The sequence below is a fragment of the Sapajus apella genome, unplaced genomic scaffold (assembly GCF_009761245.1).
Source record: "Sapajus apella isolate SASKATOON/1434 unplaced genomic scaffold, GSC_monkey_1.0 scaffold12, whole genome shotgun sequence".
NCBI lineage: Eukaryota > Metazoa > Chordata > Mammalia > Primates > Cebidae > Sapajus > Sapajus apella.
The window spans coordinates 12,021,082-12,044,838 of NW_022436952.1; the positions used below are offsets into that span (position 1 = coordinate 12,021,082).

General features: G+C 36.6%; 2 long non-coding RNA genes across 2 annotated transcripts; one reads left to right on the top strand and one right to left on the bottom strand.

The window, feature by feature from the left end:
• Window positions 1-310: 310 nt before the first annotated feature.
• On the bottom strand, window positions 311-16,647 carry LOC116552636. Its single transcript, XR_004269473.1, has 3 exons — window positions 16,468-16,647; window positions 9,616-9,623; window positions 311-323 (listed from the first exon to the last, which is right to left on the bottom strand). It is a non-coding gene; the product is annotated as an uncharacterized LOC116552636 (long non-coding RNA).
• Window positions 16,648-18,762: 2,115 nt separating this feature from the next.
• On the top strand, window positions 18,763-23,048 carry LOC116552637. The gene is made up of 2 exons (XR_004269474.1): window positions 18,763-19,013; window positions 22,950-23,048. It is a non-coding gene; the product is annotated as an uncharacterized LOC116552637 (long non-coding RNA).
• Window positions 23,049-23,757: the final 709 nt, after the last annotated feature.

Below are 23,757 nucleotides of genomic sequence, written 5' to 3' on the forward strand. Positions count from 1 at the left end.
GTGTGTGTGTGTGTGTGTGTGTGTGTTTCTTCTCTTTACCAGGAAGGTTTAACTTGGGCATCCATAGGATCCTAGGCAAGGATTTGAGTGTAATTGGTTTATTCAGGAGACAATCCCAGGACAAATGTTAGTAGTGAGTGAGACAGAAGGAAAGGGAGACAATAAAGAGTATATTAACGAGCATGTTACCCAATGGATACTCGATTCTGCTGCGAACATTTGGGATACAATATAGAACACATATCAGAATAACCTCATACGAGAAGCAAGGAAGCTGGGCTACTCGTCTTCCTTCCCCTATTGTCCTTGATTGTGAGCATTTCCTGCACAGTCATTTATTCAGCATGATCATTTGACAGGTTGTAGAGCTAGAGAAATCCCTCAGTCAGAGCATGGCAGGGGCTGAAAGTGGGCCATCAACATGTATGAGAACATATGGAAGAAGCCAAACCTGTTCACTGATAACTCTTTTAATATTCTTCTTCTGGGACCCTTTCGAATTATTATGTCATTTATCAAGTTTTAGTGTGAGAAATTACAATTAAACAATAAATTGTAATAAACTCTATGTCCAGTTCGATATTGTTTCCCTAAAACTTGGCCCAAATAGGTACCCCATATCTTTTGACTAAACTCTTATTTTTATTGTTGTATGGTGTATTTTACATTTGATAGTAATAATTACATCCCTTTCAAGGTTTTTCCAGGTGTTTCAGACTTTTATTCACTGCTCTCTGCCTCATTTAGGTAGAAAAATGGGTATTTGGAAAAGATTTTAAAGGAAAGTATAAGTCACCGTTTGAGATACCAAGCAGTAATTGTTAAAATACAGTTTTCTTACATGAAGTACCCTATGCCTCTTAATCATTAACCCTCTATCCTGAAATACTGTTTCAAAGACTTTCTTTGAATGTTCACATTTTAGAAATGCCAAGACAAACAACTATGCTATAAAATAAATGAAAATGTCATTTATAATATGTTCCGACTGCTTGGCATCTATGCTGATTGGATCTAATCATATTGTCTGATGAGATGTCTTCTCCAGAGATAACTAATTAGAATGGCATAGTGTAACAGTGAACTCTGGGTGAAATAATCAGACATCTCAAGCTGAATGAATGGCTTTTGTGTCGGATGTTGCAGAGCTAAACCATTATGTGTTGCTTCCTGATTTATGAACCCCAGAGTTTAGCTCTTCTATTTTCTTCATAGCTTCCATTTTTTGGCAAGAAAAGTCATCACTTACTTTGCTGCTCCAAACGTTTCCTTGTTCCTCAATGCCTCAAGGAAAAAGTCAATCATCTCTATCCTGAAGAGCACTGGTGCCCTAGTTTTTGTTGTTGCCATTTCTCATCTTCTATATTTTGCTGGTAATATGTAAATAGTATTTGTGAGGATCTAGTTTATTTTTTAGTGTCATTCACTGTACTTGGTATTTCACACAAAATATTGTATTTAACCCTTTGGGCAAAGTATTTACATGAAAACTGATTTAGATTGAATAAAGTATGAAAAGTCTGTAGAGATACAACTAGGATGTGATTTCAAGTTGAATTCAAAGCCAGATCTTTACCCTTTGTGCCCTGCTGACTCCTCCAAGATTCATCTGAAGGACAATTTCATTTCAGGCATTAACAAACAATATCTCACTGTACTATTGCAGAGTCCCTGCTATAACCATTTTACAGATGAGAAAACTAAAGCACTACAATATTAAGAACTTTACATAAAGTCACATAGCCACTAAGTGGTGGAATCCTGATTCAAACCATATATATGTGAATTCATGTTCTATTCTCTTTCCACTCTACTATATAGCCTCTTTATCTAGAAAACTACCCTCTACCTATTCGCCAAGCTGCAGCTTCCAGACAGCTTCTCTGATCTTCTTCTGAACATCAATACAACTTACCACATTTGATTCATGAGTATTGCCTTGTACTGTGATGACATAAAATAAAGATAAAAATGTGAGGCTTGGTGTGGTGGCTCATGCTTGTAATCCTAGCACTTTGGCTGGCCAAGGCGAGCAGATCACATGAGCTCAGGAGTTTGAGAAGCCTGGTCAACATGGCAAAACCCTGTCTCTACTAAAAATACAAAAAAGTAGCCGGGTGTGGTGGCGTACAATAATCACAGGTACTAGGGAGGCTGAAGCACAAGAACCACTTGAACCTAGGAGGCAGAGGTTGCAGCGAGCTGAGATTGCACCACCACTGCACTCCAGCTTGGGTAACAGAGTGAGACTCTGTCTCAGAAAACAAGTAAACAAACAAACAAAAAACGAAAAATAAACTATTAGAGTATATAGAATATTTGTATATACACTACCTCATTTGATCCTAAAATTTATCCTTATTATTTCAGTTTAACAGAAGAGGTTGAAGTGACTTGCTCAGAAATTACTCATGTCATCTACTATGTTGCCAAGTTTTGACTTGAACATATCTAAACACACACAAACACACACATACACACACACACACACACACATATATTGCTTTGGCAAAAATCTAGACTTAGATAATAAAATACTAAACCTAACTTAAAAATCTTCCAATGGCAAGCTTCTAAGTATCAGGCCTTAACATACATTTTTCTCGTTGAATCCTTCATATAGTTGTAGGAAGTAGTTCATTTGCTTACAACTTTAGAGCTTTTCTACACTGTTGTTGATTCCTTCAACAAAATGTATTAAATACCTGTCATATGCTCAATATGATACCTTGAAGAGTAAATCTGCTTTAGAATGTTTTCATAATTTCCCATTTTTATCACATTTAAAACCAGAATCTCTAATATGATGAGTTCCTTCCTACCTCTCCAGCCTAAACTTACATAGCATTAGAAATTGTCCAAGCATCCTTGCCACAATGACGTTCTTTCAATTCTTAGAATTATTAAATTCTATATTGCAGATGTAGGGGAGGAATAACACTTTCCATCTGCCCTCTGAGGGATCAGTAATTAAGTCCATGAAATTAATTGACAACAGGCAGATTACTGTGAGAAAAGATGTACAAATTTATTATACGCATGGGAACATTCCATGAAAGTAAACTAAATACTCAAAAACCCAGTGAGATCTAGAAGCTTAGGTACAAATCTTCCTAGAGAAGTGTGAAGCGGACAAGTAGACAACTTAGAAGAGAGTAAATGATTTTGTAAAGATGAATAGCAACTCAGAAAAATATGTGAAAGCCTGTGAAAAATCTGTCTGGGCATAATGTGGACCTCTACTTCTTCTCCTGTGATACAAGATGATCTTCCCTGGTTGATGAGATTCCTGGAAAGAGAATTTATACAGTTCAGTTCCTTTTGAAGGACCTGTCTTTAGGCAGTCAGGGGAAAATCAGAGAAAGTCCCTTTCTGCATTTACCATTCCCCAAGTATGCTCAGTTTGAAGTAATTTGCATAGCAAAAGAATATATTCTGGGTGACATTCATGGACTCTTTCATAGCACACATTCCATAGTGCTTTTTAGTTGACAGGCACTATTCACAATAGCTTACAAATATTTACCATTTTAATTATAACAACCACCTTCTTGGTGGTTACCATTAAAGCCAATTTATACAGGAGGAAACTGTGGCACAGAAATTAAATAGCTTGTATAACATCACACAGCTAGTAAGTATTAGGCACCAAGCTCTCTGATCATGCACGCCCTGTCCTCCTTTGAACTTGATCTTTTCCCTGCAGGTAACATACCTTATTTTTCAGACTCCAGATGAAATTACTCTTCTCTGGAAAGGTTCTTCCAGTTTTATTTTTTTGTACATACTCATAGAATCACATTTGTTTTCACCTTTGCCCAGGAAATGTGCAATTCATGGAGGGTATGTGTTCGCCTCCATATACCCAGCATGGTATCCCAATTATGTGCTGAATTAATAAATTTAGAATGATTAAATAAGTGTATCAGGCACCATGGTGCATACTAACAGGTATAATCCTTGTTTTCTAGGAGCTCTTAGCCTAATGTCAAATACAGACAAGTGAACACATGATTATAATCTGACATAATAGCTGTAATGATTAAACACAAGTGACTGCAGAGCACAGAGGAAAGCAATTCATTTTGTCTGATGATCTGAAAGGCCTTCCAGACTCTATGACATGTAGGAAATGACCAGAATTTCTAAGGCAGAGGACGGTTGGATGGGGTGGTTTCCTGGGTAGAAGGAACCCTCTGTGAGGTACAGACATACAAGCAGAGGGTGAGATATGACATAGAGATAAATTGTTTGTGGGTGAATTGAAGATGGCATTGAGAGAAGTGGTAGAGAATGCTGCTTATTTCGAAGTTTGAGGTTGGTATTGTATAAGACAACATAGCTTGTGCTGAGTTAGAATATGGTTGTAGAGGGAGAATGAAACTACAAGCAGTATAATAATTTAAAAAATATTTTCAAGGTGCTTTAGAAAGATCAATCAAACCATTAAATGGGCAATTATTCCTCCAACTGTGAATTTAGTTTTTGTATCATTAGTGCAAATTTCAAATGGTATTCTAAATAGCCCAATCTAATATGAGTCTTATGATATTAGGGCTAAAGAAGATAGAGAGATGATTGAAATGTTTCCTGATATCACAGTAATTTGCAACAAATCTATGTAATTTCCATTACAATACATGCCAAGCTGCAGTGTGAGACAGCCACAGATCATCCCCAAGCCCTGAGTATGCTGTATCTCTTGCATTTATGTTTCATTTCATAAGGTCTTTCAAATGATACATCTAAGACCAGTTAAATTCCTAATCATAAGATTTTCTATCTTTACTGTGTTGATCACAACAACATGTTTGTGAAGTCAGCTTTTTTTTGTTGTTTTCAATAAAACAAGATTAGGCACAAACCATTTTTAAAATAAAAGAGCATGCAAATAGCTCATGGAGAATGTTAATCTTCATGAATAATGGAATATAAACCAATCTAAGTAGATGTTGTGCAACTGTCTTCAGCTACATCCTACTATTGGCTGAGACAGTTTTAAAATTCCCCTCAACTTGACTAAATTTAAATAAGCTTCTTTCTGACTTCAGTCCCTGTCTTCTCTTTGCTTAAAACATTAAGTTTAGAAAACTTGCAATTGTAGATTACTCCTCTGCCCATTAGAGATATAAATTTTCTACAACCTAGAAATGTCTTTCTCATTAAATCATCAGAAAAGAGTGGGCTTCCTTCTCCTAGTTTTTGAGGGAAGGTAGAAACCTAACTTAGATTAAGTGACAACTGGCAAACACAAATGGCCTAATAATTTTAACCAACCTCCTCCATCTCAGTGTCCTCTTGTACTTTTACATTAGCTCATGATAGCAATTAAAAAGTTTCAGCAGAGCTGAGTTCAATCTCTCTCTTCTATTGCAATGGCTATGATATAAATATGACAAATTTAAAAGTAATATAACTTAGCTTTTCCCTATAATTAATTATCAAAAAAAAAATCACACATCAGAAAAGCTTACTTTAAAAACTTGTAGGTAGAAGCAATGTTGATGCATGAAATGATGAAAAAAGCAGACAGAACACAAATGTGACATAAAAATAAATTATAGATGATGTTACACAGTGAAAAATTCTATGAAAGAAAAAGAAAATTGAAGCCAGGTTAAGGGCTGTTTTAATGACTTTTACTTTGATTAAACAGGAAAGTTTTGCAGGATTTTTAATATGGTTATGACGTGCTTTTACTCAAAGCTTTAAATAAAATGGATAACTCTGGAAGCTGGGTAGGAAATAGGTTATAAATGGAAAAAGGTTAAAAGTAGGAGATCAGATGAAAGCTACTGCAGTTATCCAGGAAAGAGTTTAGTACAAATGCTAATAACAGATCATGTGGTATGTAGTAAAATATTCTGAATATATTAATGATCAAGACAACAAAGTTTCCTAAAAGAGAGGATGTGAGCTGTGGGAGAAAAGAAGAAAGAATAATTAAAAGCTTTTTGCCTTAAAGCAAGCAATATGGAGTTGCTATCAATTGAAATGGAGAGGGTTATATTTGGAACAGCATTTGAGGAAAAGACTATGGGTTAAGTTTGGGATGTGTAGATTTTTACAATTTGAATGTATTTCAAGAGTAGCTATTGAATTGGAAGTTGGATACATGAGCTTGGAGTTAAGAAGAACTGGGTAGGAGAAATAAATTTGAGAGTCACTGGCATATAAATGCTATTTTTAAATCATGAGGTAACATCAAGGGAGTGAGAGAAGAAAAGATGCAGAATAACTGAGGAACGGTTCTCGGTCATTCCACGTTTCAGGAATGAGGAGAAAAAGGGGAGAGGAAAGAGGAAAGTTAGGAGAAACACTAAGGAAGTGTGATGACCTGAAAGTCAAATGAAGAAAATATATCAAAGAGTGTACAGTAAGCCTTTGGCTCAGATATTGCTGATAGGTGAGTAGAATGATAATTAATAATTGATCATTGGATTTGGCAGTGCAGAGGTCATTGATGGCTGCTACCAGATTTGTCTTGGTGTAGTTTGCCAAAAACCTGATTGGAGTAGATTTAGGAGAGAATAGGTAAAAAGGATTTAAAGATCAGCAGTATTGCTAAAAGCTGTCAAAAGAAGCAAATAATTGAAATAACTGTGGCTGGCACTTGAGGAGGCATCAAGTTAATTTTGTTTTGTTTTTATAATATGGTAAAAAAAAATAATATGCTTGTAGTTTTGGGGAATGGTCCAGTAAAGAGTGAAAATTTGAGGAAATAGGACAGAAGGAAAAATTGTTACTGCAGTGTCCTGGAGGATGCCAAAAGAAATAGCATCAAATATAAAAGGAGGGGGTGGTTAACTTTACATAGGAGCATAAATAGTTCATTTACGTGAACAGGCAGGATGACAGAGTAGGTGGAAACAGATGCTGAGAGGTGGGTAGATGAGCTAATGAGAGTCTATAAAAGTTCTCTTTAGATTAATTCAATGTTTCAGTGAAGTAGGAAGCAAAGTCTTCAGCTAAAAGTGAGAGAGGGTTTGTGGAAGTGTAAGCAAGGAGGTAGATCTACAAATTATTGTCTAAGAGATGGGAAGAGGAAGACATTATCACCTTCATAACTCACACTCAACAACATTTTACTATACTAAGTGTCAAGCTGTCATATCTTGGTTAACCCCTACAGCATTTGTGTGAGTTAATTACTATTATTATTCCCATTTCACAGATGAGAAATCTAAGTCTCAGGGAAAATAGACAAATGTCCCAAGTCACATAGTTAAAAAATGATGACATTAATATTCAACCCCAGCCTATGTGACTTCAAACATAATGCTTTTAATTACATTACACTGCTTCTACATGTTCCTTTGGGCATATAAAGGTCTTAGAAGAATTAAAAATATATAAATTATCTCTCTTTCTTGTACATGATAAAAAATATTCACATCATATTTGGTCATTAAAGTCATTTAATGAACATTTCATGCTAACAAGTATACAAGAGAAAGAAATACTGTAAGTTCAAAAAGAAGTAACTGACTTTCTACTATTAACTCTCTTGATATGTAAACCTACATTGTAATTTTTTTAACATCACATATTTTAAGATGTGTTGAATATTATATCATTAATTTCAAGGATCCATATATTATATTTCCAGCAATACAATCTAAAGTTATATTTGATGTTTAGTAGCTGATTACTATAAGCTTTTCTTGTGTTTAATAGTTATATTGATTATGGATATTTTCAGCAGCAAGTAACAGAAAATTCCAAATAAAGGTGGCAATAACAAGAAAGATTTCACCTCTGTATACAATGAGAAGGCTAGAAATAGATGCTGCTAGCTTTGATTCAGCTAATCTCCAAAATATTAACTCCATCTTCTCATTCTCTTAACCTTTCCTCATGCTGCAATTTCAGGCATTATAACCATTGAGACACAAAAAGGAAGAGAGAAATGGTTGCCACCATCAATAGCTGTCTTATTAATAAAGAAAACAAAAGCTTTACCAAGAATCTCATTCCTCATAGACATCAATTCACATTTCATGAACCAGAAATGTTGACTCAACACCCGTCACACCACTGCACTCCATACTCGATGACAGAGACTCAGTCTCAAAAAAAAAAAAAAAAAAAAGAACTATGAGTGTCCACTCATAGCAGGGAGGGTGGCTGACAAAACAAGGCCATGAAAAAGAATTGGTGTTGAACTTATCAACCAGAGTACCTGCTTCAACAGTAATTTTAATATTCTAGATAGGAAATTTTTATATGAACATCTGCTGAGTCAAGTCCTTCCATCTTCTCTATATATTGTTTGATGATTAAATTTAAATAGTAAGGTTTTGAATTCCATCATTAAAAAAAGGTATTGGGTTCTGGCCAGAATTCTCATTTAATTATAAGCTTGAGTGTTGATTGATTTTTCTGCCATAGTGAAGATCCTATCCTTCTATTAACATCACATGCAAAAATAATAAGTGCTTTTGTACATCCCTCAACATCTTAAAACTCTGGTAGGATCATAGGCATGTGCTAGTAAAAAGGAAACTGCCTGGAATAGCAGACGAGCATTGAGTGGGGAATACTGGAGTACAAGAGTAGCACAGTTGTAAAGAAATCAAAATAAAGAAAATGATGTCATTTATACAATTTCGTCTCTTTTTAAAAAAGTATAATTTAATTACGTACACAATTGTCCTCTATTACTTCAAATTAGATTTAAAAAAAGATTACAAAAAAACACATTCATACTCCATATAAAAGGAGAACATAAAAATATGTTTTCACCTTTTTGTTGCTATGCAGATGTTGTTCTATGTGTTAGAGAGGACTGTGGTGCAAAACTAAGGCAGTAATAATTATATAAGCTGAAACTTTTGAATGCTTATTTTCAACCAGGTTCATAGTCCCAAGTGCCTTAAAAATATTGGCTGAGGCCGGGCGCGGTGGCTCACACCTGTAATCCCAGCACTTTGGGAGGCCGAGGCGGGTGGATCACGAGGTCAAGAGATCGAGACCATCCTGGTCAACATGGTGAAACCCCGTCTCTACTAAAAATACAAAAAATTAGCTGGGCATGGTGGTGCGTGCCTGTAATCCCAGCTACTCAGGAGGCTGAGGCAGGAGAATTGCCTGAACCCAGGAGGCGGAGGTTGCGGTGAGCCGAGATCGCGCCATTGCACTCCAGCCTGGGTAACATGAGTGAAATTCCGTCTCAAAAAAAAAAAAAATATATTGGCTGAGTGCAGTGGCTCACACCTGTAATCCTGGCACTTTGGGAGGCCCAGGTAGGTGGGTCACTTGAGGTCAGGAGTTCAAGACCACCCTGGCCAACATGGTGAAACCCACTTCTACTAAAAATACAAAAATTAGCCAGGTGTCGTGGTACATGCCTATAATCCCAGCTACCTGGGAGGCTGAGGCAGGAGAATCGCTTGAACCTGGGAGGCAGAGGATGCAGAGAACCAAGATCACACCACTGAACTCTAGTCTAGAAGACAGGATGAGACTCAGTCTCAAAAAAAAAAAAAAAAAGGAAAAATAAAAAAGAGAAAAAAATGTATAAAGTATTAACTAAGAGGTTTCAGACAAGTTGGCCAACTAGACGCAGCCAAGAAATGCCACTACCACTGAGACAGACTACATTATCCAGTAAACCACTGGAACTCAGGCAGATCTTCAAGAGAAAATGCTGAGAGTAGATGGAGAGACAACGCTGAAGCTGAGGAAGCTGAGGCTGAAGAGGGAGGAATCTTGGAACCCTGCACATGGTACCCAAAATCCAGGTCTAGTTCCTGGCCTGTAACGGCTCCTGGGTAAGGGGCGAGTGAGGGAACTGAATGCCAGCTTACTCTTGCCATGGACCTCTGGAATCCCAGCTATAGGGGATCATGCTCGTGGACCTATGAGCTGGCAGGGGGATCTCCTCTGGGAGCAGGCAGAGACAGGCCTTCAGCTAGCACAGAGCCCAGGAGATTTTGCGCCCTGTGCAGCTGCAGCAGAGAGCTGCTATGCCCAAGAGGTCCTATGCCTTTCTGGGAGCCATAGGCCCCATCTGACCTAGAATCCAGGAGAGAGTGGGGGCAGCTTCTCCATGAGAATGGGGCATGTCTGTTTTGCAAGCCATCCTGCCTGCTGACCTCTCCTAGGGTCTATGCTTAGCACTCCGCAGGAGCAGGTGCTCAGTGCAGCCCCTAAAGCCCATCCTGAGGGCTGCATCTGAGTACCTTGTCAGTGACCCAGGAGCACATTGGATTCATCAGCATAACCAGAACCCCAACAGGAGGCTCAAGATGTGCCCGTGCCCCAAAACTGTAGTGTGCAACTCAGGAGTACTGAGCTGTGATCCGTGGCTGGCACTCAAGCCAGGGAGGGGCCTCCACCCACATAGCACTGAAAGACGCAAGATGCATGGGTTCCTGGGTTGGGATAGGAGCCGGGTGTGCCTCCTTCTGCAGGACCAGTTTAGAGTGTGGTATTCTTTCCAACCACAGCCTCTGCCCAAAAGAGCACCAAGGCCAGGAACACCTAACAAAAATAAATGCAGGTACAAAACCAGCAATTGGAGGAGTTTACCCCAAGGCCCAGGAGTAAACCTGGTGAGTGGGCCATCTCTCTCCCCCAACAACCACAGAGCATACCTGTGAACCCAAGGAAAGGCAAAAGAGTAATAGGTGGGATACTAACCTAGCTATGGACCATTACTCTTATGTGCCATCTACTGGCTCACAACCCAAACTGCAACATCAAAAATTTGTCCCCGCTAATGTATACACCTGTGGAATCAAGAGAACGATTTCACTGACACATAAAAATCCTGTACAGAGTTCTGGTACTCTGAAAGCAATCAGAAATGAAGAAAATTGACTATTATCAACTTAAACCACTGTTAAAGGAACACCAAATGTCCCAGATGAGAAAGAATCAGTGCAAGTATTCTGGCAATTTAAAAGGTCAGTTGTCCTCTTACCTCTAAGTACATAAGCTCCCCAGCAATTGTTCATTTACAGTTGGAAATGATTAAAATGATAGGCATAAAATTCAAGTCTGGATGGCAAGGGAACTCATCAAGATTCAGGAGAAAGCTGAAACTCAATCCAAGAAATCCAGTAAAACAATTCAAGAGCTGAAAGACAAAAATAGTCATCCTGAGAAAGAACCAAACTGAACTTCTAAAGCTAAAAAACTTACTGAAAGAATTTTATATACAATCAGAAGTATTAACAGCAGAAAAAACCAGTAGTCAAAGACTGGTTATTTTAATCAACTCAGTCAGACAAAAATTAAAAGAAAAACTAATTTTAAAAAATAAAAAAATTCAAGAAACATGGGACTATATAAAGAGAGGATATATACATCTCACTGGTATCTGTGAGAGAGAAGAGAAGAGAATAAGCAACTTGAAAAATGTATTTGAGGATATAATTCACAAAAATTTCTCTAATATCCCTAAAGAGCTTGACATGCAAATATAAGAAATATAGAAAATCCTCACTTCATGCTCTACAAGATGACCATCCACAGGGCACATAGTCACCAGATTCCTCAAGGTCAATGCAAAAGGAAAAATCTTAAAGTTAGCTAGACAGAAGTGTCATGAGACATACAGAGAGAGCCTCATCAGGCTAGCAACAGACCTCTCGGCTGAAACATTACAAGCCAGAGAGACTGGGGTTCTTTAGCCAGAGCAATCAGGCAAGAGAAAGAAATAAAAGCCATCTAAATAGGTAAAGAAGTCTGACTATATAATTTTATACTTAAAAAAAACTCTAAAGACTCCATCAAAAGGCTACCAGAACTGATAAACAATTTTAGCAAGGTTTCAAATTGCAAATAAATGTACCAAAATCAGCAGAATTTTTACACACCAACAATATCCAGTCTTGAGAGTCAAATAAATAATGCAGCCTCATTTATAGCAGCTATACATAAAATGAAATACCTAGGAATACATCTAACCAAGGAGGTGAAGGACCTCTACGAGGAAAACTACAAAACACTGCTCAAAGACATCAGAGATGACAAAAATAAATGAAAAAACATCCTATGCTTATGGATTGGAAGATTTGCATCATTAAAATGCAACATCCCACAGCCAAATACACGAGGGCAAAGGGTGTGAGAGAGAGCAAGAGAGGGCCTAACTCACTTTTATAAGAAGCCCACTCTTGTGATAACTAACATACTCCACCAATAATAACACTAATCTATTCATAACAGCAAACATGACCTAATCACTTCTGATCAGGCCCCACCTCTAGAAACACTGTTGCATCAGGGATTTCATTTCCAACCCACGAATTTTGGGGTACACATTACAACAATAGCAGTGGTTTAAGCCAAGCACCAGATAACCTTCAAACAAGTCTCAATATGTTTTGACAAAATAATACAAGAAATATCAATGAATAACTTAATTAAGGACCAATAACAAAAGACTACATGGAGATTACCATTTATGAAATGAGCCTTAAAGATGAATTTAATTTTACTAAACAAGAACAGTTTAAAGATACAGGCATCTAGGAAGAATAAACATCATGATCATGGCATAACTTTGACAACATGGGGAATGTCAGGTAAAGCTGAGGTCCACTTTGTTCTGCATGTTAAGGAAATAGTAGGAGATAGTACTAGCCAGGTAGTTATGCACACAGCAATGACTTTGGGATCAAAAAATCCAAGTCTCAATTCTGCTGCTCATGCACTAGATGACCTTTGACATGGTCTTTAATCTCTCTGGGTATTAAATGGGAGTGAAAAGCCCACCTAATATTGTTATTTGGAAAGTTAAGTGAGAGTGTGAGTGTTAAAATTACTATTAACTAAAGCTAGGTTTGAGTGAAAAGTAGGGTATGTCCTTATTGTGAGAAGCAGGAGCAGTTGCAAGCCCTTAGAATTAAGTGTAGAGATATCTCATTCTTGTACCAAATTATTCAGAATGTTGGGAGTGTACAAATCAGTTCATTTGCTGTATAGAATCTTAATCCTGCAAAAAGGAAGTTAACAAGAATTATCTTAATTTATTCCAGGGTTCCTTTTTATCTCTACTATCATCATGCATGATTCATCTCAGCATTGTGATATAAAGAATTTCTGGTCAGGCACATTGGCTTATACCTGTAATTCCAGCACTTCGGGAGGCCAAGGTGGGCAGATTGCTTGAGTCCATGAATTTAACACTAGCCTGGGTAATATGGTGAAACTTTGTCTCTACAAAGAACAAAAAAATGAGCCAGGTGTTGTGGTGCACATCTGCAGTTCCAGCTGCTCAGAAGGCAGAGGAGAGGATAGCTTGAGCCCAGGAAGTCAAGGCTACAGTAAGCCAAGATCCAGCCTGGGTGACAGAGCAAGCTGCTGTCTCATAAAAGAAGAAGAGGAAGAGGAAGAAGAAGAAGAAAGAAGAAAGAAGAGGAGGAGGAGAAGGGAGAAGAAGAGGAATAAGGAGGAGGAGGAGGAAGAAAGGAGGAGGAGGGTTGAGGAGGAGGAGGAGGAAGAGGAGAAGAAGAATGGGGAGAAAGAAGAGGAGGAGGAGGAGAAGAGTTGTTAAAGTTTCTTGACTTGAGGAGAAGAAGAAATTGATCAAACTTAGACAACTTAAGCCACCACTGAAAAAAATGGAAATAGAAAATGTAGAAAATGTCAAGCTTCTCCTTTCCAGGAACTTGCACTCTACTTTCAGGAAACATACAACTAATATCTCACAGTATTCGACATGAGGCTGCATAACTTATTTTGTGTGCCAGAGTATCAGTCCTGGTTGCAGAGGAAATGTAGAATTGGTTGTTTTGATTTAAAAATAAAAACTATAGCCAAATTAAATTTAAAAGAGATACATATATATATATATATATTTTATATTATAAAAGATATATTTTATAAAAGATATATATATATATATATATATATATATATATGTTTGATTTTCTGTTCTTGTGTCAGTTTGCTGAGAATGATGGTTTCCAGATTCATCTGTGTCCCTACAAAGGACACAAACTCATTGATTTTTGTGGCTGCATAGTATTCCATGGTGTATATATGCCACATTTTCCTTGTCCAGTCTATCATTGATGGGCATTTGGGTTGGTTCCGGGTCTTGGCTATTGTAAACAGTGCCGCAATGAACATACATGTGCATGTGTCTTTATAATAGAATGAGTTATAATCCTTTGCATATATACCCAGTAACAGGATTGCTGGGTCAAATGGTATTTCTATTTCTAGGTCCTTGAAGAATTGCCACACTGTCTTCCACAATGGTTGAACCAGTTTACACTCCTACCAACAGTGTAAAAGTGTTCTTATTTCTCCACATCCTCTCCAGCATCTGTTGTCTCCAGATTTTTTAATGATCACCACTCTAACTTAATTGAACAAAGAATGATTCATGAATCAGGCAGCCTCCCAAGCCAGAGTAGGCTCAGAGATTCCAGTGCAGACCCATGATGGAAGAAGACTTATGGACAGAAAAAGGAAAGTGACATACAGAAAATGGAAGTGAGGTACAGAAACAGCTAGATTGGTTATAGCTACACATTCACCTTATTTGCACACAGTTTGAACAGTTGGCCACATTTGATTGGCCAAAACTTTGGCACAAGAGCAGGCTACAGTCTGTTTGAAATTCCATTTAGGTTATCTATAGTTCACGATGTGCAGAGAAACCTTTAGGCTGAACTTAAAATATGTTAGGAGGCAGCTTTACGTTAAACTTGATTTAACAGTGTTTTCATCAGATGCATGAAACATCTCAGCAAATGGTGTCTCCCTGTTGACCTACCCCCATTAAGGGGCACTTCTCACATTATTGCTGGTCACTGCCTAGATCTTCTAGAAAATTTTCCCCTCAGTAGAATACTGTTAACTAACTCCAGGTGGGCATCAGTGGGAAAGGACTATGATATATGGAGCAGGTATTCCTCTTTTTTACAGCCCAGATATTTTATTTCCTACAGCATCACCATATAAAGCTGTGTCAGAATATCAGACTTATTTAAGAGGTAGTAAGGAAAAAATATCTCAAAATACTTAACTACCCCTTCCCAAGGTTATAAGAAAAAGCACAAGAACATTAATTATGAAAGTCACTTTATTAACAAATCTCAGTTTTTAGCCTTATTTTCCTTCATTGTAGAAAAGAAGCACATTTCTCCTTTTCAAATCAACACAGAATAAATTTCTATCCCACTTTTAGTCACTCTCCTACTCATGCCATCTCCAATCTCCAGTTGAGAGCGTGGTTAGGACCAAATTTAGCTAATACTTATGCTAGAAAATGTGGTAAGAGAGGGAGGGAAATCAAAGGCTTCAACAGAGCAGTCCAGGGTAGATTTTAGCAAACCAATTTCTACCACCTTTGAAGTGCAGAATGAGGATTCTCTCTCTTTTTACAATGGGTAAATATTGAACTAAACATAAAACAAATGAAAATAGCTTGCACATGACCAGTATTATTTCTTGGTGACAATGCAACTAGGTCCAGGAAGAAAATATTTTACATATATGCCATTGATATACTTACTCTTTTCCACAATAGGTTATTTATATTATGAGAGAGCTTCAAAAATTTTATGGAAAATGTGAATTATGAAGAAAAAACTATGCATAGAGTTTAAGAATTTTGCACCAAAAATAAACTCATACTAACTTGTTGTGACATATCTGAATGGTTGGTCTAATTTGAGGCACTAGGAATAAGAAGACATTAGTTTGAAAAGAGTGCTTATCAGAGAAACATGAATTTTACTAAAATTGAAGCAAAAACAAAAAATTTACGGTGCAGCTTGGGTGGAAGAATGATAAAGTCATTGGTGCTTTACAAAGCGATTTACAAAAGGATAACTTGTTTTTTAAAGGAATAAGACAATGTTGAAAATAAAACCCTCAGTGGCACACAGTCTATATCAATTTTCAGGGAAAAGGTTAATCTTCTTCATGTACTAATCGAAAAAGACCAACAATTAACAGCAGAAACAGCGAACACAATAAACACCTCAATTGATTCAGCTTACACAATTCTGACTGAAACATTTAATTTGAGCACACTTTCCACTCAATGAATGCCAAAACCCTTGCACCCAGATCAGCTGTAGATAAAAACAGAGCTTTCAATAGAACTTAAACAAGTGGGATCAAGATCCTGAAACATTTCTTTGACACTGCAACAGGAGATGAAACATGACTTTACAGGTATCATCCTGAAAATAAAGCACCACCAAAGCAATGGCTACCAAGAGGTGGAAGTGGTCAAATCAAAGCAAAAGCAGTCTCATCAAATGCAAAGGTCATAGCAACAGTTTTTCTGGAATGCTTAGAGCATTGTCTTTGTTGACTTACTGGAAAATAAAATAATCATAACATCTGCTTATTATGAGTGTTTTGAGAAAGTTAGCCAGATGTTTAGCAGAAAAACACCTGGGAGAGCTTCCTCAGAAAGTCCTTCACCATGACAATGTTTCTGCTTATTTCTCCTATCAAACAAGGGCATTTCTGCAAGTGTTTTGATGGGACATTATTAGGCATCCACCTTACAATCCTGATTTGGTTCTTTCTGACTTCTTTTTGTTTCCTAATCTCAAAAAACTTTTTAAAAGACACTCACTTTTCTTTAGTTAATAATGTAAAAAAGACTGTGTTGACATGGTTAAATTCTCAGGACCCTTAGTTCTTCAGGGATGAACAAAATGGCGGTATTACTACTTAAATTTGATGGAGCTTATATTGAGAAATAAATTTTATATTTACTTTTTAATCAATTTTCAATGAATTTTTTTTTTTTCTGAGATGGAGTTTCACTCTATTGTCCAGTTTGGAGTACAGTGGTGTGATCTCGGCTCACTGCAACCTCCACGTCCTAGGTTCCAGCAATTCTCCTACCTCAGCCTCCTGAATAGCTGGGATTACAGGCACCCACCATCATGCCTGGCTAATTTTTTGTATTTTTAGTAAAGACAGGGTTCACCATGTTGGCCAGGCTGGTCTCGAACTCGTGACTTCAAATGATCTGCCTGCCTCAGCTTCCTAAAGGGATAGGATGACAGGCGTGAGTCACCATGCCTACCCTCCATGAACTTTTTGAAGTTTGTTTATAATATCCAGAACACTCCCGGGGCCCTTCCAATGTCAAAAACAAACATCTTTTTCCCTGACCCTCTGTAAGTCTTCTGAATTCAAAGCTGGGCTCTGAGACCTACCAGTGTGACAATGTATGTCCACTAATGTTTACATAAATATTGAACAAAAGTTTTCAAATTTATATTTTTCTCTTTTTGGGCTATGTATATTCATAGTCAACAACTGTATTCTCACCTGACTTTAGGGGAGGGTATATCTCTGTGGAAGTATTCATTCAGATGAAAACAGTATGCTGACAAACTTCTGGTGAGTCGTTTGCTTATTTTCTGAAATCATGACATTAATTGGCCAAGAAGGAGGGTACAGTGTGCAGGAAACACAACAAGAGAGTTGAAAGGATGCTTCTAACTGCTCACTGTCTTTATTGGAAATCCTCATGAGCCTCAGTGAAGGGTAAATCTGCTTCATATTGCCCTTTTTTTCTCTTCTTTGGGCTATGTGATCTATGATTGCAATTAGTTTGGACATCAACATAGTAAATACGTGACAGCTAATGGTTGCCTGGTATAAACACTCATAAGACATGCTAAAACTGACAGCTTTAATGTAATCAACTCCATGCAGCAGGCACCTTGTAGGGCTGTAGTTTTGAGTATAGAACATCTGCAGCTACACTTTAATTGGAGTTGCACAGCTGTTTGTAACAGTTCTAGCTATGTTAATTTCGGCTGCGATGATGCTTATCAGGAAGCAGCACTAGAGAGACCAATTCATGACTATCAACAGTTGTTGATTCATAAAGTCACATTGTATATTTCCTTACTTAGTCTCATATAAAAAGCACACAAAAAGAATAAATGAAATAAAAAGTTCCAATTTATCCATCTGTAAGCGTGTTTGATTTCAGAAACATTAACAGATTGTTTCCTGAAACGTACAACCAACCCACTCAAAATGAGGGCCTATCATTGTGTTGCCGGAGACTCTCTGTAGAAATATGGGATAAAGTGTTGTTAACCTTCTATAAAAAAATAGTATCTACCAGAATATCCCTGAGGAACTGACTGTGATATATGACACAGAAAATAAGCCACAAGTTTCATGAAAAAGATGAGAACCTCCATGTTCTAAACAGAACAGAGAGTATTTTTTTCGTCACATGCATAATGGATTATCAGTGGGATAAAAGTGTTCAAAAAGTTCTAAACCCAGCAACAAGTAAGAATTTCTGTTCTGCTACTACCAATGTGGCCATCTTGAGCAAGCCATTTTGTCTTCCTAAGCCTCAGTTTTCTCATCACTAGAATGAAAGAATTGGATTCGATTATTTCTCAAATCTCTTCCATCTCTCATATCTTTTGTACAAACTTGACTGCTAATTTTATTTTTATTTTTTTGCCAGGTCATTCAAGGGCTCTGACTTTTTCTTTCTTTCTTTCTTTTTTCTTTTTTTGAGACGGAGTTTTGCTCTTGTTACCCAGGCTGGAGTGCAATGGCGCGATCTCGGCTCACCACAACCTCCGCCTCCTGGGTTCAGGCAATTCTCCTGCCTCAGCCTCCTGAGTAGCTGGGATTACAGGCACGTGCCACCATGCCCAGCTAATTTTTTGTATTTTTAGTAGAGACGGGGCTTCACCATGTTGACCAGGATGGTCTCCATCTCTTGACCTTGTGATCCACCCGCCTCAGTCTCCCAAAGTGCTGGGATTACAGGCAGGAGCCACCGTGCCCGGCCCTGATCTGACTTTTTAAAAGCTTCTTACTCTCCTGAAATTTCTAGTTACCAAATAGAAAGACCCAAAATTCAGAAAACTAGGGCTCAACAATGGTAGAATAATGAAGAGAACTTTCTGGATAATGGCTGTAAAACAGGGCTGGGAAAACACCTAATTCAGATGAAAGCCACTAACAGGAGTTCACTAAGAAGGAGTCTCCAGGCAAACTATCACCTAATGCTTGGAGTGGAAGAAAATTACTGACAGGTAATGAATAAAGCCATTTAAACATCTAGATAGAAGAAATGGTAATTGATGCCCTCAAAGAAAGCAAATGGGGGGAAAAACTAGCACATGAAATTTTAACCAAGAAAGGAAATGGGTTTGTGGCATGCTTTTTGGATCAACGATGAAAGTTGTAAGATGGCCAGTGATTTTTCATGGAACAAAAAAGCTGAATGGTAACTATATTGAAAATACAGGAAAGAGAAATTTAGAATTGAGGTAGGTAAAGGAGCTAAATGTTTATCCACAGTCTTAAAGCTAGACTGTAATTTCTGGACAATGTCAAAGTGATAATGTCTAAAGTGAACAAATCAAGACATTAAAGACCAAGTACATTATTTAGAAGATAATAGAGGTAAATACAAGAAGAAACAACAAAAGTAAACTAATGAAATAAAATAAATTGGTTTAAGGGAGTAGGGTTGTTGAGTGGGGGCAGATAATTTTTTTTATTTATTTGTCGTAATTGTTTTAATCTGTTATAAACCTTTTACAGTGATGTGTCTTTTTGACATATATATGTGTATTATTGACATATATTTGACATATTTATATGATTTACCCTATAAAGCAATATTTAATCTGAAAGTAAATAAACACTTTACTCCTGATTTTAGTAATAAATACAAGTCAGAGGCATTAAGAGACTGAGGATTAGTTATGGAATTTGATGTTTCAGGGAACAAATATTTGGAGACCTGAGAGCCCTCAGGGCTCTCTTACTATACCTTCCCAAGAACAAGTGACATTCCTCACCATGACTTTGTACCCCTTCTGTTCTCATTGTCAAAAAAAAAACTTTCTTCCTCTCCTTTTCTTTTGCCTACTAAATTCTTTTTACATTAAAAAAAATCAAAAAAAGCTTTTTGAATCAAATAAAGCTTTTTGGATTTAATCATACCTATTTAGCAGTTTTAATAATGTTGATGTGGCAATGTGAAATCTGCAAAACACTTTTCACAATATATTACTTCATTTATTCTTCATTTGGATCATTTGTTAATACAATACATTTATTGAGTTTCTATGCTGAGTCAATTACCTTAACAAGAACTGGTGTTAAAATGTCAACAAAGGAAGTCTACTGGCCTCATAGCACTTCACATTTTCAACAGGAGGCAATCAAACACAGAAGGTTTGTGGATTAAGGGTACTTGCTCTGTTTGTGGTTGTTTCTGTTTGTTTATCTGAGTCTTATAACTGAGGTAAAAAAAAATGTGATGCATAGTTTCTGGCTTGTGTATTGGAATCTCACTGTTTCTGTAATGAGTATGTTTCAGCTCAAAATATATGAGACAAATATTCATCCATAACTTTATGATTCATTAATCTAATTTCCTTAAGTAAGAAAATGTAGCTGGATTCAGTCTTCTTTTCTCTTCTCATCCTCCCTCCCCCTCTCAAGCAACACAGTCAACCAACCAACAGGCTGCCTTGCTGCCTTTTCTCTGACCTACAGAAATGGTCAAGGGTAGGTTCACTATAGATATTTGTCCCTTGCTCAGAGACTGGGGCTTCAGTGATGAATTTTTCTTCCATCCCCAGTTGATAGCCCTGTTGGTAGCATGTACTATAACCATATATTGCAGTTTTATTTTCCTGGAAAGGATGAGATCTTTACAACAACGCCATGGTTCGGTGGGAAATCTGAGTCTCACTTTTCCTGTGATGCACTTCTACCCTAAAAAAAATATGTCTAGATCCCTAAGATGGGACTCAGACCCAGACCTTCTCATTCTAAAACCTGAGTTGGATCTACTGTTTACCATGTACCTCCTTTTGCCACTCACTCAACCCTCATGGATTGGCAATCTTTAAGGGCAGTAAAAATATCTCCACTTATCTTTGGATCTCCATGGCAAACAGCTCAGTGTCCTGTACATAGAGTTGTTCAACGATCATGTTTTAAAACAAAATAACCACTACAGCCTTTTAATGAGAGTACTATCTCTGCAATTGAAACTATAACTGTTTCTTGCTACTTCATTGCCACTTAAATATATTTCACGTTTTTCCCAAAAAACACTTGGACAATTTCTAGGCAGACTGAAACTTCTAAAAGTCATTCTCCCTATGCCAGAGCCATAAGGGAAGTAAGTTGGAAAGCAAGGAAAATAATTTTTTTTTGAAAATAATTTTTAAATTTTCTTTGGTTCTTCAGTGGTTGCATGAGGATGACACAAAGTATTCAAGAGGCACCCAAGTGGATATTTGATTTTCTGTACCAGCTGAGACACAGACCTCTATCAGCTAAGCAAGATCACCCAGTAACCTGAAACCAGTAGAACTGAACTCTTTCCATGTTAAACAAAAGCCATAGAGATGCGCCAGAGACTCAACAAATAAGAAAATATGTTACAGAATAAAAAGCCAAAGTGCTGTTGAGTAAACACTGGGGGGAAAGAAAAGCAGTATTTATTCTAAGTATTTAGCCAGTTGGGGAAAATAGCAGAGTCCCGTTAGCGTGAAAGCCAGTATATATGTTCCAGAAATAAAGATATATAATGAATAATTTTTCCATCTAGCTAGTTTTTCATTTTTATTCATTCATTCAACAAATATTTATCAAGTGCTACTACAGAAAATGTGGTAGGTATTGAATGTTTAAATACATTCTTAAATGTAAGAATGCATATGACCCAGAGAAAAAGTTGAAATAGAGAATCCATGGAATGAAAGGATACCCTAATAAGGTCCTAAAGTAAAAATAATTGCATGAAACTGAGTATAATCTTTAACATTGTTTTTAAATATGGTCATTTTATACCTTTATTAAATGAAATTATAATTGGCATACAAAATCTGCACATAGTTAAAATGTATAATGTAAGAAATTTGACATATGCCTACTTCCCTAAGACCAACACCACAATCAAGATAATAAACACAACCATCCCCCCCAAAATTTCCTTGTGCCCTTTTACTAGGATTGTGCAAAAGTAATTGCGGTTTGTGTCATTATTTCCAATGGCAACTTTTGTACCAATCTAATACAATTTCTTCCAGCTATGCCTCTCAGGCCTTCTCCTCAGGCAATCATTGATTTGTATTCCATCACTCTAAATTAGTTTGCATTTTAAATGGTCATAAATAAATAGAAACAAAGTATATGTACTCTTGTCTGCCATTTTTCACTCAGTATTACTATAAGGTTGTTCCATATCCTTACATTTATCAATAACTATTCTATTTTATTATCGAGTAGGACTTTACCGTATAGCTATAGCACAATTTATTTAACCACTGACCTGTTGATAGACATTGGTGTTGTTTCCAAGTTTGTGATATGAAAAATACAGATTCTACAAATATTCATGTATAGTTTTTTGCATGGACATGCACTTTCATTTCTTTTAATAGTTACCTAGAGTAGAATGGATGGATCTGATGGTCATGCATATTTAATTTTTAAAGAAAGTTCCAAAGTGATTTTGAAAGTGACTGTATAATTTTGCATCCCAACTTCAGTGCATGAGAGTTTCTGCTGCTTCACATCCTGGTCAACCCTTAGTATGGTCAGTCTTTATAATTTTAGCTGTCCTAGTGGGTGTGTAGTAATATCTTATTATGGCTTTAAATTACACTTTTGTAATGATTAATAATATTAAACATCTTTATTACTATTAATTTAACATCTGCTATGGTTAATGCCCGTGATGAGGTATCTGTTCAAATATTTTGCACTTATTTTGAGTTGTTAGTCTGCTTATTATTAAGTTCCAAGTGTTCTTTATATATTCAACAACATAAATTATTCGTTGGATACATTTTACAAATATTTTCTATTAGTCTGTGTCTTGTCTTTATATTTTATTTTTCTTTTTTATGCCCTCACTTTAACTTGAGCCTTTACATTTTCTTGACAATGTATTTTTAATTTTTTTCTAAAGTCTAACTTAAGGTCTTTTTCTTTTACAGTTTAAAATTTAAGAAACCTTTAACAAATCCAAGTTTTTTTTCTGTGTTTTCTGCTGTAAGTTTAGCTCTTGTGTTTAGATAAATGATCAGTTTTGCCCTCATTATTGTACATGGTGTAAAATATATGTTGAAGCTCACTTTTTTAACATATGGTCATCCAGTGGTTTCAGGACTATTTGTTCAAAATATTATCTATTCTCAATGAATTGCCTCGCCATCTTTGTCAAAAATTAGTTTATTATATATGTGTATGTTTATTTCTGTAATCTCTATTCTGTTTTATTAATCATTTTGTTTTTATTGTTTCAAGTACCAATACTATCTTGATTATTTTGGTTTTATAAAAAAAAAAGTTTTTTAACTTTGTTCTTTTATATTTTAAGTTGATTATGCCAACTCTGTGGCATTTCCATATAAATTTTGAAATCAGCTTGTCAATTTCTTTTAAAAAAAAAAAAAAAAACCTGTTGCGATTTTGACTGGAATTGTGTTGAATATAGAGACCAATTTGAGAGAGAACAAAAAATTAAGTCTTCTGATTCATGAAAATGAATTACATTGTTCAATTGTCAAATATTAAACCAACCCTGCATTTCTGGAATAAACACCACTTGACCCTAAAATATTACCCTTTTAATATTTTGTTAACTTTAGTGTTCTAAAACTGTATTTAAAATTTCTGGTCAGGGAGGTGGCTCATGCCTATAATCCCAGTACTTTGGGAGGCCAAGGAGTGGGGAGCACCCGAGGTCAGGAGTTCCTTCAAGACCAGCCTAGCCAACATGGTGAAACCTGTCTCTACTAAAAA